The sequence below is a fragment of the Rhagoletis zephyria genome, unplaced genomic scaffold (assembly GCF_001687245.7).
Source record: "Rhagoletis zephyria isolate East Lansing unplaced genomic scaffold, Rhagoletis_zephyria_1.1 Rzeph_scaffold_02258, whole genome shotgun sequence".
Lineage (NCBI taxonomy): Eukaryota > Metazoa > Arthropoda > Insecta > Diptera > Tephritidae > Rhagoletis > Rhagoletis zephyria.
The window spans coordinates 59,926-71,499 of NW_016159342.1; the positions used below are offsets into that span (position 1 = coordinate 59,926).

The window sequence follows — 11,574 nt, forward strand, 5'->3', positions numbered from 1 at the left end:
AGTTACAAGTCAGCAAGCTACAAGTAAAGTGAGCGGAGAATTGAGTTGCGAATAAGCAAGCTATAAGTTTAATTGTGTTAACAAGTAGTAAAGCGTTGTTATTGCTTTAACAAGTATTGTAAAGTGTTTTTACTGTATTAGCAAGTATTGTAAATTGTTTTTTTGTACAATAAAGTTAATTGTACTACAATTTGGTCATCGTTAGCATTTATTTAACAATCCAGCGATACGAACCGGAGGATTTGGGAAATCCGGACGAGGGTTCAAGGATAATCGTAACAATATCGTCATATCAGTTAAAAACGTATGTCACTGTTTAAAGGACTCTATCTAACTTAACCTTATGCAAAAACAGAATCAAATCTCTGAAGTACATTGGGTTTGATGCATTAAAAAGTTCTTCCAGATTATTTACCTCATTGAAGAATTGAAAGGCATGTCTAGCGGCCGAAAACTTGCTGCACTCGAAAATAAGGTGCTCGCTCGTTTCCTTAACCTGACACACAGTGCATAGGTCATTCATATCCCTTTTAAACTTACTCAGGTAAGTCCTGCCGTATGTATACCCTGTCATGATTCTATTTAGAAGTTTTATATCGAACACCTCAAACTTATGTTTCTTATCGCAAAACCACGACTTTTTCCTAATGTCAAAATTGATGTTATCTGCAAAAAATGTTCCCTTGTCTTCACTAAGAAGTCTAAACTCCTGCTCCCATTCACTCCAGATAATGTTGCAAATTCTGCATAGCGCCTCACCCAGGGTTAACTCATACCTGATCTCGAGTCCCTTACACACTGCTTCTTTTGCTGCCTCAAGCTCGGAACACTTTGACGACAGCAAGCGACAAGCAGCATCTGTCAAATTTTAAATACACACGTTCTTACGGGCACAATTATTTTGACGACAGCACGACATCTTGGCTGCAGGACTGCAATTGTCGACGTCGCCAAATTAAATCTATTTCTAATTTTGCCGGCGACAATGAGTAGATGTAGTGCTGCAAAATTAAATTGTCGCAAAATTAATCACATATTCTTGATTGTTCATGTTTTTCTTATTTACTTAAATAAAAATACACAATTTGTGAAATAAATATACCAAAATGTCAAACTTTAAAATCGGCTGTTTGCTATGTCGCTGAGGTCTTCAAAATGTTTAAGAAGCTGGCTTCAAGGCGACATTTGTCGACAAAATGATGTCGCTGTCGTTACGTCGTGAAGTTGCAGTCGTCAAAGTGTTCCGAGCTTCATATGTAAATAGGGATGGCAACTTTCACAGGCGATTAGTTGAATCAAAAGTTGAACGAAAGTAGGCAGCCGACCAACTTCATTGGAAGCGATTAGTTGAAAGGCCGTTTACACCAGGCGATTGTTGCATTCAACTAAAAATCGCCTCATGTAAATTCCCTATAATTCCGCCATATTGACTGCCTTACGTGAAACAGTGTTACTTCTTTAACTATTCTTTGCCCATTAATATAGTTGAATGTTTTTTATTTTTTCTCAGTATACACACTTTGTTTTCTTAAAAAGGTATTTTATCTTATTTTATTTCATTTCATAACGAATATACTATAAAAGAGCAAATTTTGTCATGGAGAAAATGTGAAATTTTATATTTTCCCCCCATATGGGGATTCATTTCTTCCCGTTTTTCTTCTCATTCTACTGAGCTAAGGCAGTGTCAAATTGAGCTGTCACAACTGATACCACCTTGTATTATGGCATCATGAACCCAACCCAACAATATACACGCACATGGACATAACCGCACCCCCACCAACACGGGGTCGCCGACAACTCCTAGTCCCTCCAAGAATCTGCATGGTGTGCCAGTCCAGAATATACCGTAACCAGGGTTACCGCTGGAAAACTTTCTTTCCTACCAAGAACTAGTTCAAAAACCTACCAAAATGGCTTCTTTCCTACCATTTCTTTTAATCAAGAAAACAGCGTTTACAGCGCTAAATACATTTATTTTTGCTGGTTATTATACTTTAAACTAGATTTCCAGGTAAAAAAAGGTCAGAATAATAGCTTTTATGTATATAAATACCAGGGATGTTGCGAATATTCACATCATTTTACCCATTCGCATTCGACGTTGGCATTCGCATTAAATGATACGAATGTTTTGCGAATGCCAATGTGTACATGAGCAGAGAGTCCACTTTAATATTATTTAAATGGCTCTGTGTGTCTAACCAGGATGCGGACAATAACCGGCTTTTAGCTTCAGGCGCTAAACGATTAAGTAGTACATCAGCAAACATCGATGGGCCTTCAACAAGTACTGCTGAAAGTCTTATAAGCAACCTAGAAATAATTTTAGATTCCTCCAGCGAAAGCGAAGGCTCGTATTTAGAATCTGGAGACATTAAAAATTGTAAAATTAATGGGTCGATTACGGAATGCAACCGAACTTCAGTTGGGTGGCCAGTGGCTGAAATGGTATTACTAATGTGACCAACCCTACTTCTTTCGGAAGTACAGTACTTCTTTTTTCGCTCTTGTACTTCGTACTTCGAAGTACAGTCAAATGTACTTCTTTGCGATATTTTGCATGATAAAAACATAGCAAGGTAGAACCGTTCTCTCAATTTGTCGGCCATGATTTTTTTTTTAAGTTTGCCGACATTTTAAAGTCATATAATAGTGAAAATAAAAAATTTAAATTGTTCGAAATTGTTGTGGCTTGAGATTGAAAATGAAAGTGTGTGTGTGAGTTTGTGAGTAAATTTAAAAATTAAATTGTTTGGAAACGTCAAGAATTTCAAAAGTGACTCTCAGCGGTTCTACCTTACTATATTTTTATCATGATATTTTGTACTTCAGGAGGGAGACTCTGTATCCAGTTAGCGATAATTTTAGGATCGTTATCACACTTTTTGGCGCATGATATAAATGTTTTTGCGTCAAACAGTCCTGTCCTTTTCCGATCTTCTGGACGATAATCGCTTGGTCTGTCGCCGGGGACCAATGGCATCATACGTGCGCAGCTGCGAAGGGTTCTGAAGGTGTCGTGCTATTGGTTGGATCCTATTTATGCGAACTGCGTGAAGACCGGGTACATTCCAAAGCTTGGAAGGTAGTCAGTGTTGCGTGTATCTCGAAGACCGGAAAAGGCTCTCATGTTTCCCCTAGGGATTTTAGTCTCTTCGTTTTTGCTAAACACGCTTTTACTAAAAACACTAGAGAGACTGATATACCTGTACATAAGAAACGCGATTCCTCGTGACTGTCTTTCAAGAGCTCAATATGCTTATTGCATGATAAGGTCGGTAAATACCACCCAGCACAAGATTATGCAGTAGATGCCTTCTTCGATATCGAGGGGGCCTTCAACAATGTAATTACAGAGGCAATAGTCTAGTATATTCATAATCTTGGGGTGGAAACCAACCTAATAAGGCTTATATACAGCTTACTTGGTGACAGAACTGTCCCGGCGGAGTTGGGGAGCGTCTGCACTCAGTACGGACTCAATAGGAGCACTCCACAAGGTTGTGTTCTCTCTCCCTTGCTCTGGATTGCGGTTGTAAATGACTTTCTAGAGGAACTGGAAAAAGTGGGCTGTCGGGTGATCGCCTATGTAGATGATGTGGAACTTTTGGTTAAGGGACGATTTCTATACACCCTTTTTGATCAGGCCCAGGTTACCTGAATCAAGGAACTAGGTTTGTGATTAACGGCGGCTATCGTGGAAGCCGTGAGGAAAGAGTAGGAAAGGTGTTGGTTGCCTTGTACTGCTGTAGGGGAGCTATCGGTAAAAGGTCTCGTCCAATTAATTCATAAGCTCTGGGAAACCAGATTTAAGCCTATGTTGTTTCAAGGAGCCCTTGTCTCGTGGAACTCACTAGAGAAGGCTTCAATTGTAAAACAGGAATTAGGAACATTATGAACCACACCTACACTGACGCTTAAAATACATATGTTGAACACGGCGCCTGCGGATATTGCCAGATAGAATTGTCGCAGCTCGAACTGCTGTTAGGATAAGGGAAACCGGGTCATTTTGTGACATAAAAAAGAAAAAGAAGACGTTTCTCTGCTGCAGGAAATGTTTTTAAATCACGTTATCTCTCAAGGGCTAATGATGGGGGTTCTGACAGGCCATTGCGCGATTGGTATTCATGCGCTGAGAGTAGGAATTTGAACTGATAATATACATTTTGATATCAGTGGCGTTGCCCATCGGCAACCCAACTGCGGTTGACCTGTCATCCATAATCGCCCCATAAAGTTCGATTGTAGGCCTATCTTAAAGAAAAACGAGTCCATCTCGGTGAAAATCCTCTCGATTGGTGGAAAACTAAACTAAAATAAGACAAATTGACAGATCTGGCCCGCAAATATTTGAGCGCTCCACCCTCCAGCGTTCCAAGTGAACAATTGTTCAGTGCAGTCGGCCTTATATACTAGCCTATAAGAAATCGCCTCATGGCAGACATGAGCGTAGTGCACTAATCTTTGAGTGCACTATGCTTTTAACTACCACTACTATAGCGATAGTGGAGCTGGGTTTTTTTTATGAACATTATTTCTGGTGGTAGTGCACAATGCTTTCCACTCCAAGGAACGGTTCCAGATGATTCACGATTTGCAGGTTTTACAGTATTTGAAGGAACAGCTGTTTTCTACATTAATAACCTTATGGAAGGTGGTCACCTGGAACGGCTTCCTGTAAAAAGCTTAGTATCCAGCTCTTAAGAAAAGCAAAAACTCCATATAAAATGACGTACAAGAAATGGCTAAGAAATTTTCTTGAGTCAAATTTCCTTAAGGCAGTACGCAGTTCTTCAGAAATTTAGTACGCTTTCTACTACGGTTTTCTAAAGTTTTTTGTGAAAAAAGAGCACAAGGCAACCCAGGTTTGCAACAGAAATATATGCCCGTTCCATTATTTCTTGAGGAAAGAGTGAGGCAACAGGCTGTGAGGTATAAAAAATGTCAAAATTCCTTGGACACACACGCGAAATAATGGCAATTTTTTCTTGACCGTTTTCTTAAGAGCTGGATACTAAGCTTAAACCTGCAAATCGGGAAGCATCTGGAACGCAACTATTGTTTCTTTTTTTAGTTTCACTGTAAGTTAAATAAAAAAGATTTCTGTGCAAAATACTGTGTCGGAGTTATATGCACAAGAAATGTTATATACCTTTTATGAAAGAGGGACTTTTGTTCGCTTCTCCGGCAACACAGAAGGAGAAGTCTACTTTGTAAGGGTTAGAATTCCTAAGCGCGACCGAAAGCCGCTTGCGCAGAAAGCGGTTCTGCTCTTCTTTTCCGGCAATACAGAAAGGAGAATTCTGCGTTGTGAGGGTTACAATCCCTAAGCACGGCCGAAGGCAGCCTACGCAGAAAGGAGGTCAGCTCCTCTTTTCCGGCAACACAGAAAGGAGAATCCTGCGTAATAAGGGTTACAATCCCTAAGCGCGGCCGAAGGCCGCCTACCCAGAAAGCAGTTCGGCTCCTCTTTTCGGCAACCCAGAAAGTAGGATCCGTGACACGAGATTTTTATATATTAGATAAAATAAATATACAAAGTTTTTTTTTTTTAATTTTGTATTTAGTTTGACATGAAAACCGATAGTTTTTCACATAATTTCCTTGCGTTTACCCATAGGTACAAATGTACCTATGCCGATCACTATCATACTATTTTTTTTGCAAACACTTCCAGATACCATTCCGTCCCCTTTATTTGACTCAAATTTCAGAAATGGGTTAAAAATACATCAATAAAGGATTACAGGAACGGTGAAGCTGTTGATTGGTCTCTTGAGCTTGCAGGCGGGCTTGAAAAATCGGCATAGGTACATTTGTACCTAATTCTTTATAGGAATTAATTGGCCAGCAAGAAGCTTAAAACGCCATATAAAATTATAAATTAATTTCAATGTCCTTTAAAAAATTAGTGATTGATTTATATGCTTTGCCATTAGTATTTTGATGAAATCTAATTATTGATGAAGTATTTTTGAGTATTGGGTATTAATCCATGCATTTGTTTTTAAGAAATTTTCACCCCTATTGCGAGTGTCGACTAGTAGTAGATAAACGCCTGTTAGTGGATTATCGATTATCCGTGGTATTTTCAAAGGGCCTGTGCCAATTGATAGAAAAGTTCTATGGTGGAAAAACTTTTTACTATGGTGAGAAAATTTTACATTTCTGCTGTGCCAATTCGTAACTTTTTACTGCTGGAAATTTTTGACAGTTGCTTTGATGCACAAGAAGACTATCGAGTTTGCTATTTATAAAATGCAGCAATTATATAGAAAATTTTTGTGATTTCAATTCTTCTGGAACTGAAATCCATGCATTTATTAGACCTTTTAGCAGTAATATTAGAAATAAAAACACGTCAAAACCGTCTGGTAAGTGTGTTCACAAAAATGTTTAAAACCGTGTACAATTGTTTCCAATAAAAACATATGTCGTTTTAGGGTATTATGTACATGCAACAAGACGTTTATTCCAAAATACTAAGCAGCATTATGAACGGCGATAACAAGACTACAAAAATGTATCTTAGGTTGTCCTCTGCTTCGTTTCGAAAAATTGTAACTCACATTCCCAAAAAGCGCCACGGATGGTCAGTGGAGTACGAAGTCATTTGCTTAATAAAGTCTTCAAATTATTTATATTGTTCTTACTCACTTCCAGCCTTCGTTGCTGTTGGCGTTCTTTGAACTGAACCAAACATCCTTGTCAATGCGCTTTTCCAGAAGGATTCTGCGTTCTGAACTGCTCCCTGTAAAATAGTATTTTTAATTAAAAAAATACATAACGCCTTTTCATATGTAAATCTGAAATTAAATCTTACAAGTTATATAGCTTTTCTTTATTTTTTTTGCCGGCGGGACCATGTTCTTTTATTTCCACTCGCTTTTGTTTTCTTTAATTTATGTGTATACGTGCGTTGTTCGTTCTTCTTCTTGATAATGCTTGCTGTCAAATTTTTCACTAGCCCTGCCGTATCAAACATTTTTATTCACCTCATAGCTGTCAAAAATTTACTATCCAGAGAACTTTTCTATCAATTGGCACAGGCCCAAAGTCGTTTTCTCGTTCAATAAGTGCGTGTTAAGTCTAGGTTCAGACGGAGAAACTTTTGTCGCGGCAGCTCGTTACTTGTGGGAGAGGGGGAGACGAGGAAGGGGGAAGGGGGAAGGGCACCGAGTTGCTCGTGCTTGGCCAACACGCTTTGTCCTCTCGTTCGTCTGAGTAATTCTAGGTGGCCGTTCACAGATGACAACAACAATTGTATACAAAACAATTTCTCTGTGTGAACGCGAAGGGCAACACCAAAAGAGAAATTGCCGAAAATGTAGTACAAAAGTTTCTCTGTGTGAACCTAGTCTAATCCCGTACTCGGTTCTCTGTCTATTGAGAGGACAAAAAAGAGAGTAAATACGGTTCTCTCTCTGTCAGAAGTTACCAGTTTTAGTCCGAGAATTTTTTGCTGGTAAATTCTGGTAAATGTGTCAAACGATCAGCTGTAGTGTGTTTGGCAACCAAATTGTAAACAAACGAAAAGTGCACTCTGCTAATTCATGTTGAAAAGTATTTAATTACTTGTTTAGGTGGATTCTAATGAATTTGAAAGTATTTTTGGTTATTTACATGTGTGAGCTTAGTGTGTTTACATACAAAATAAGCAAAAATTTACAACCAAAATTTGGAGGTTATGTTGAAGTTGACAGAAGTTACAATTTTTTACTAGAAAGCGATCCCGTACTTTTCAATGTTACTCTCTCGCTCTGAGCGAATTTTTATTTTTTGACAGTTGCTTCATTTGACCTTTAATCATGGTGTAATAATAACAAGGTGTTGTCAGTAACTTAACCTCACTTTTTCGGCAGGTCTATTCCGGTCACGCATTTTAAAGTACTAGAAAAGGTACTAATTATTTACTACTTTTAATCCGTTGGTGCATACTACTTCAAATTAAATGTAGAAAAATGTATAATTACAGGCTTATAAGCCTGAATATATGTTTGTATCGGCAGCTCCACACAGTTTGGACATATATTGTAACTTTAAAAAAGTAAAAGCCGTAAAATAAGGCAATTTCCTATTAGACTGTAAATGATATTCTAAATAGATTAAAACACATAAATATCGATAATATAAGCGAATTCCTAATTTAACCATGCAACCACTCTATTCTAGTGTATCAGTAGTTCATTTGCCTCAATATTATGACAACGCAGCAAAAGTTATTTAATATAAAAAATCGCCTTTCCATACTATTTTTGTGAAAGTTTTTCTCCATTGATAACCACGATATCTTTTATTTTTCTACTTTTTGAGTACAAAAATTATACAAATCCAGCAATTTTAAATATTAATATTGTTCTGAAAACACCAAGTTCTTTAAAAATTGCGATAAAACGAATTACTAAAATGGAGTATTTTAGATACTATTTCCCAACGAATAGTACTATAAAAATTAAGATCGGCAGCACTGAAATAACCATGCCGATCTTGTCAAAATCACAACAAACACGTCGCTACTGACAACACCGAATTTTTATTCCTTGACAGTTTTCTAGTCCGAGTCAGAGGAATACGGGATTGCACCTATTGCTTCATTTGACCTTTAATAACTTTTGTAGTTGTTGTTTCTGCCAAAAAAAAAGTATACCGTTATACTCAGCTCAATCATTTCTATCGATCCCAATTGTGGTCTTTGCACCACAGCTAATTTATTGAAATCTCAAAAAAAAAAAAATCGATCCCAATTTTTTTATTTGAGAATCGGAGCTATTCTGCATTTGTTCCCCTTTTCTGTTGGCAAGGGTACCTATGTAAAATGTCCCGTGCAGGTGAAGGGCTTGTTCGAGGCATGTAATAAAAGCGAGAATACTGCAGCAGTGATGAAAATTTACATCACCGCTGCAAGTGCCCAACTGATAAAACGTTGTTAGAAATTCACAACGAACGTGATACTTTAATGATTCGCGCAATACTGCGGTTATGATTGCAACTCGAACAAGCCCGAATATTCAGCCTTTTTCAAGCGGAAAAACGCAAGTGAAAATGTGATTTTTGGCAATTTTTCTAAAGGGTCTCTAGGGAACCATAAAGCTGAAGCACAACACCGGCGAACGGCAAATTTTTCGTCTCGAATGTTCGCCGAAATAATTAAAACACACTGATTTATATGAGAACGCGCATAATCAAAGCAAACGACGAAGTTTGCTCGACGACTGTTCGCGACGATAGATTTATTTCTATCGCCGCGGTCAACGGCAACGACAAAAAAAGGCCATGATGACCATACTTTAAAAGTTATCGTAATTTTTGTTTAAAAGTAAAATAATATACCTTATATTTTTCTATCAGAGATTAATCTAGTAAAACGTAAGTTTACTAGTAGCTATATTTAAAGACTATTTCTATATTTTAAACTTCTTGCTGGTATTTTCCCTCTTCGTTGTAAAAGCATCCTTCTTGAAACATGGTCACCTTATCAGCTGACAGCATTCGAACCGCTCGATACCGCTCTATGGGCCATGTCTCACGATCAATATTTATTGACGTGATCCAAGATTCGCGATATTTATTGACTGTGTAGCATGCAATGTTGATGGATCGTGATCCATATCGCAAAATTTCTAGAAATTTTGAAATCTGGATCGCGGATCGCAGTACTGTCAATAAATATTGAACGTGTAGCATATTTCGTTCGCGATACGTCAATACGTGTGTATTTCAAAATAAAGTGGAGATTTAAATGTTAAAGGCGAAACGTTAATTATTGGATTAATTATTTATTTGGCAGTGGTAATTTTTAATAATGTCGGACGACGAAAGCGCACATATCCAGCCGGCGGTGTTGGGATTAACGAATGACCAAAGGTGTTTGAAGGAGTTTATCCTACAATTGGAAAGTATGCCGGAATTGTGGGATCCTTCGTCCAAAAGCTACATGAATAAAATAAAAAGAACGGCCGGACATGAGAAATTATTACTAATCTTAAAAAAAATTAATGATAACGCCACTGTAGGTGATTATTGAATTATTGACACCAAGCGCTCCCGAGCTGGTACAGAAGACGTTTATATTCCAAAGCCTTGGACATTTAACGCTCTTCACTTTTTAAATAAAAATGAGAAGCCTGTTGACCTGGTAAGTAAATTTGTTTTAAAGATTTCCTTGAATTCTACTCATACTCTAGTGAATACCTAGCTATAAAGGTGGAAAGAAAAGAAAGTAGTATGTAGATTGTCTGTTGTTTTAAGTGAAAACTTTTATTATTCTTTTTTTTCATATACATAAGTGATAAAAATTGAGTGGCAAAAGTTAGCATCTATATTCGTCATTGTAATATTTGCAAAATTTGTCTCTTATAGTTTTGGCACATCTTGTTGAATTTCGCGCCGAACTGCTTTGTACGGTGGTTAATTGAAAATTATACTCATTGGAATTTGGTGCCTGATAATTAGAATCTTTTCTCATTAAATAATTGTGCAGATAACAACAAGCTGCTGTCACTTTTGCGGCTTTCTGCGGGCTGAGACTTATGGCTTTCTGGAAAACTCCAAATTTATTGGCGAGGATACCAAACGCACACTCAATGACACATCTAGCCTTCGATAACCGTTTATTAAACAATTGCTCTTCTTGTGATACTCTTTTTTAAGGATAAGGCTTCATAAAGTTAGGGCCTAGCGCGAAAGCTTCGTCTCCTATAAAAACATATGGGAATGATTCCGAGGTGTTTGGCAATGGTGTCCATTCCGGTATATTTAAACGATTTTGTTGCAAACGCTCCCAGAATTTAGTGTAAAACAAGACACCACCATCAGACACGCGTCCATTGCATCCAATATCAACCATGACAAATTCCTTTTTAGCATTCGCAATAGCCATAAGAACGATACTGTATGTTGCTTTATAGTTATAATATAGCGCTCCCGAACCATTTGGACGCTTTATTTTTACGTGTTTCCCGTCAACTGCGACAATGCAGTTATAAAAATTGTGTAATACACGAAATTCATCAGAAACACTTCTCCACTCTTCCGCTGTACTAGGCATCTAAAAAAAGAAATTTGAAATCCATTTTATAAATAAAATATAAAATTAACTCTCAGTTTCACCAATCAATTTTAAAATTTATCAGACCGTTAAAATTTAAAATGACAAATTTTCCGAACTACATTTTATCATTTTAAATTTTAACAGGCTGATAATTTTAAAATTGATTGGTGCAAACGGGCATAAATGTAAAGAATTAAAATCAATTTTATTAATTAACAATAATTTTCTTTCTTTCAGAACCAGGTAGAATCGCAAAATGTGGACGAATTGGTGCAAGTTGAGGAGCAGACAAATAGAGAGGACTTATCTAACACTTCCTTTTCATCTATTAGCGAGTTGGCTCCTCCTCGGAAAAACCAAACAAAATGTGCAGTGGGTAAACAAAACGAGCTAATTGAAAAGGCATGTTCCCTATTGTCTGCACCCCAAAGTTCTACAAACATAAACGCAACGGCATTATACTGGAGTGAAAAATTAGAGCATCTAAATCCAACGCAGCGTATGCTAGCTGAAAA

General features: G+C 37.4%; 1 long non-coding RNA gene across 1 annotated transcript; it reads left to right on the forward strand.

Moving 5' to 3' along the window:
• Positions 1-9,628: 9,628 nt before the first annotated feature.
• LOC108366412 (uncharacterized) lies at positions 9,629-11,416 on the forward strand. The gene is made up of 2 exons (XR_001848079.1): positions 9,629-10,144; positions 11,297-11,416. It is a non-coding gene; the product is annotated as an uncharacterized LOC108366412 (long non-coding RNA).
• Positions 11,417-11,574: the final 158 nt, after the last annotated feature.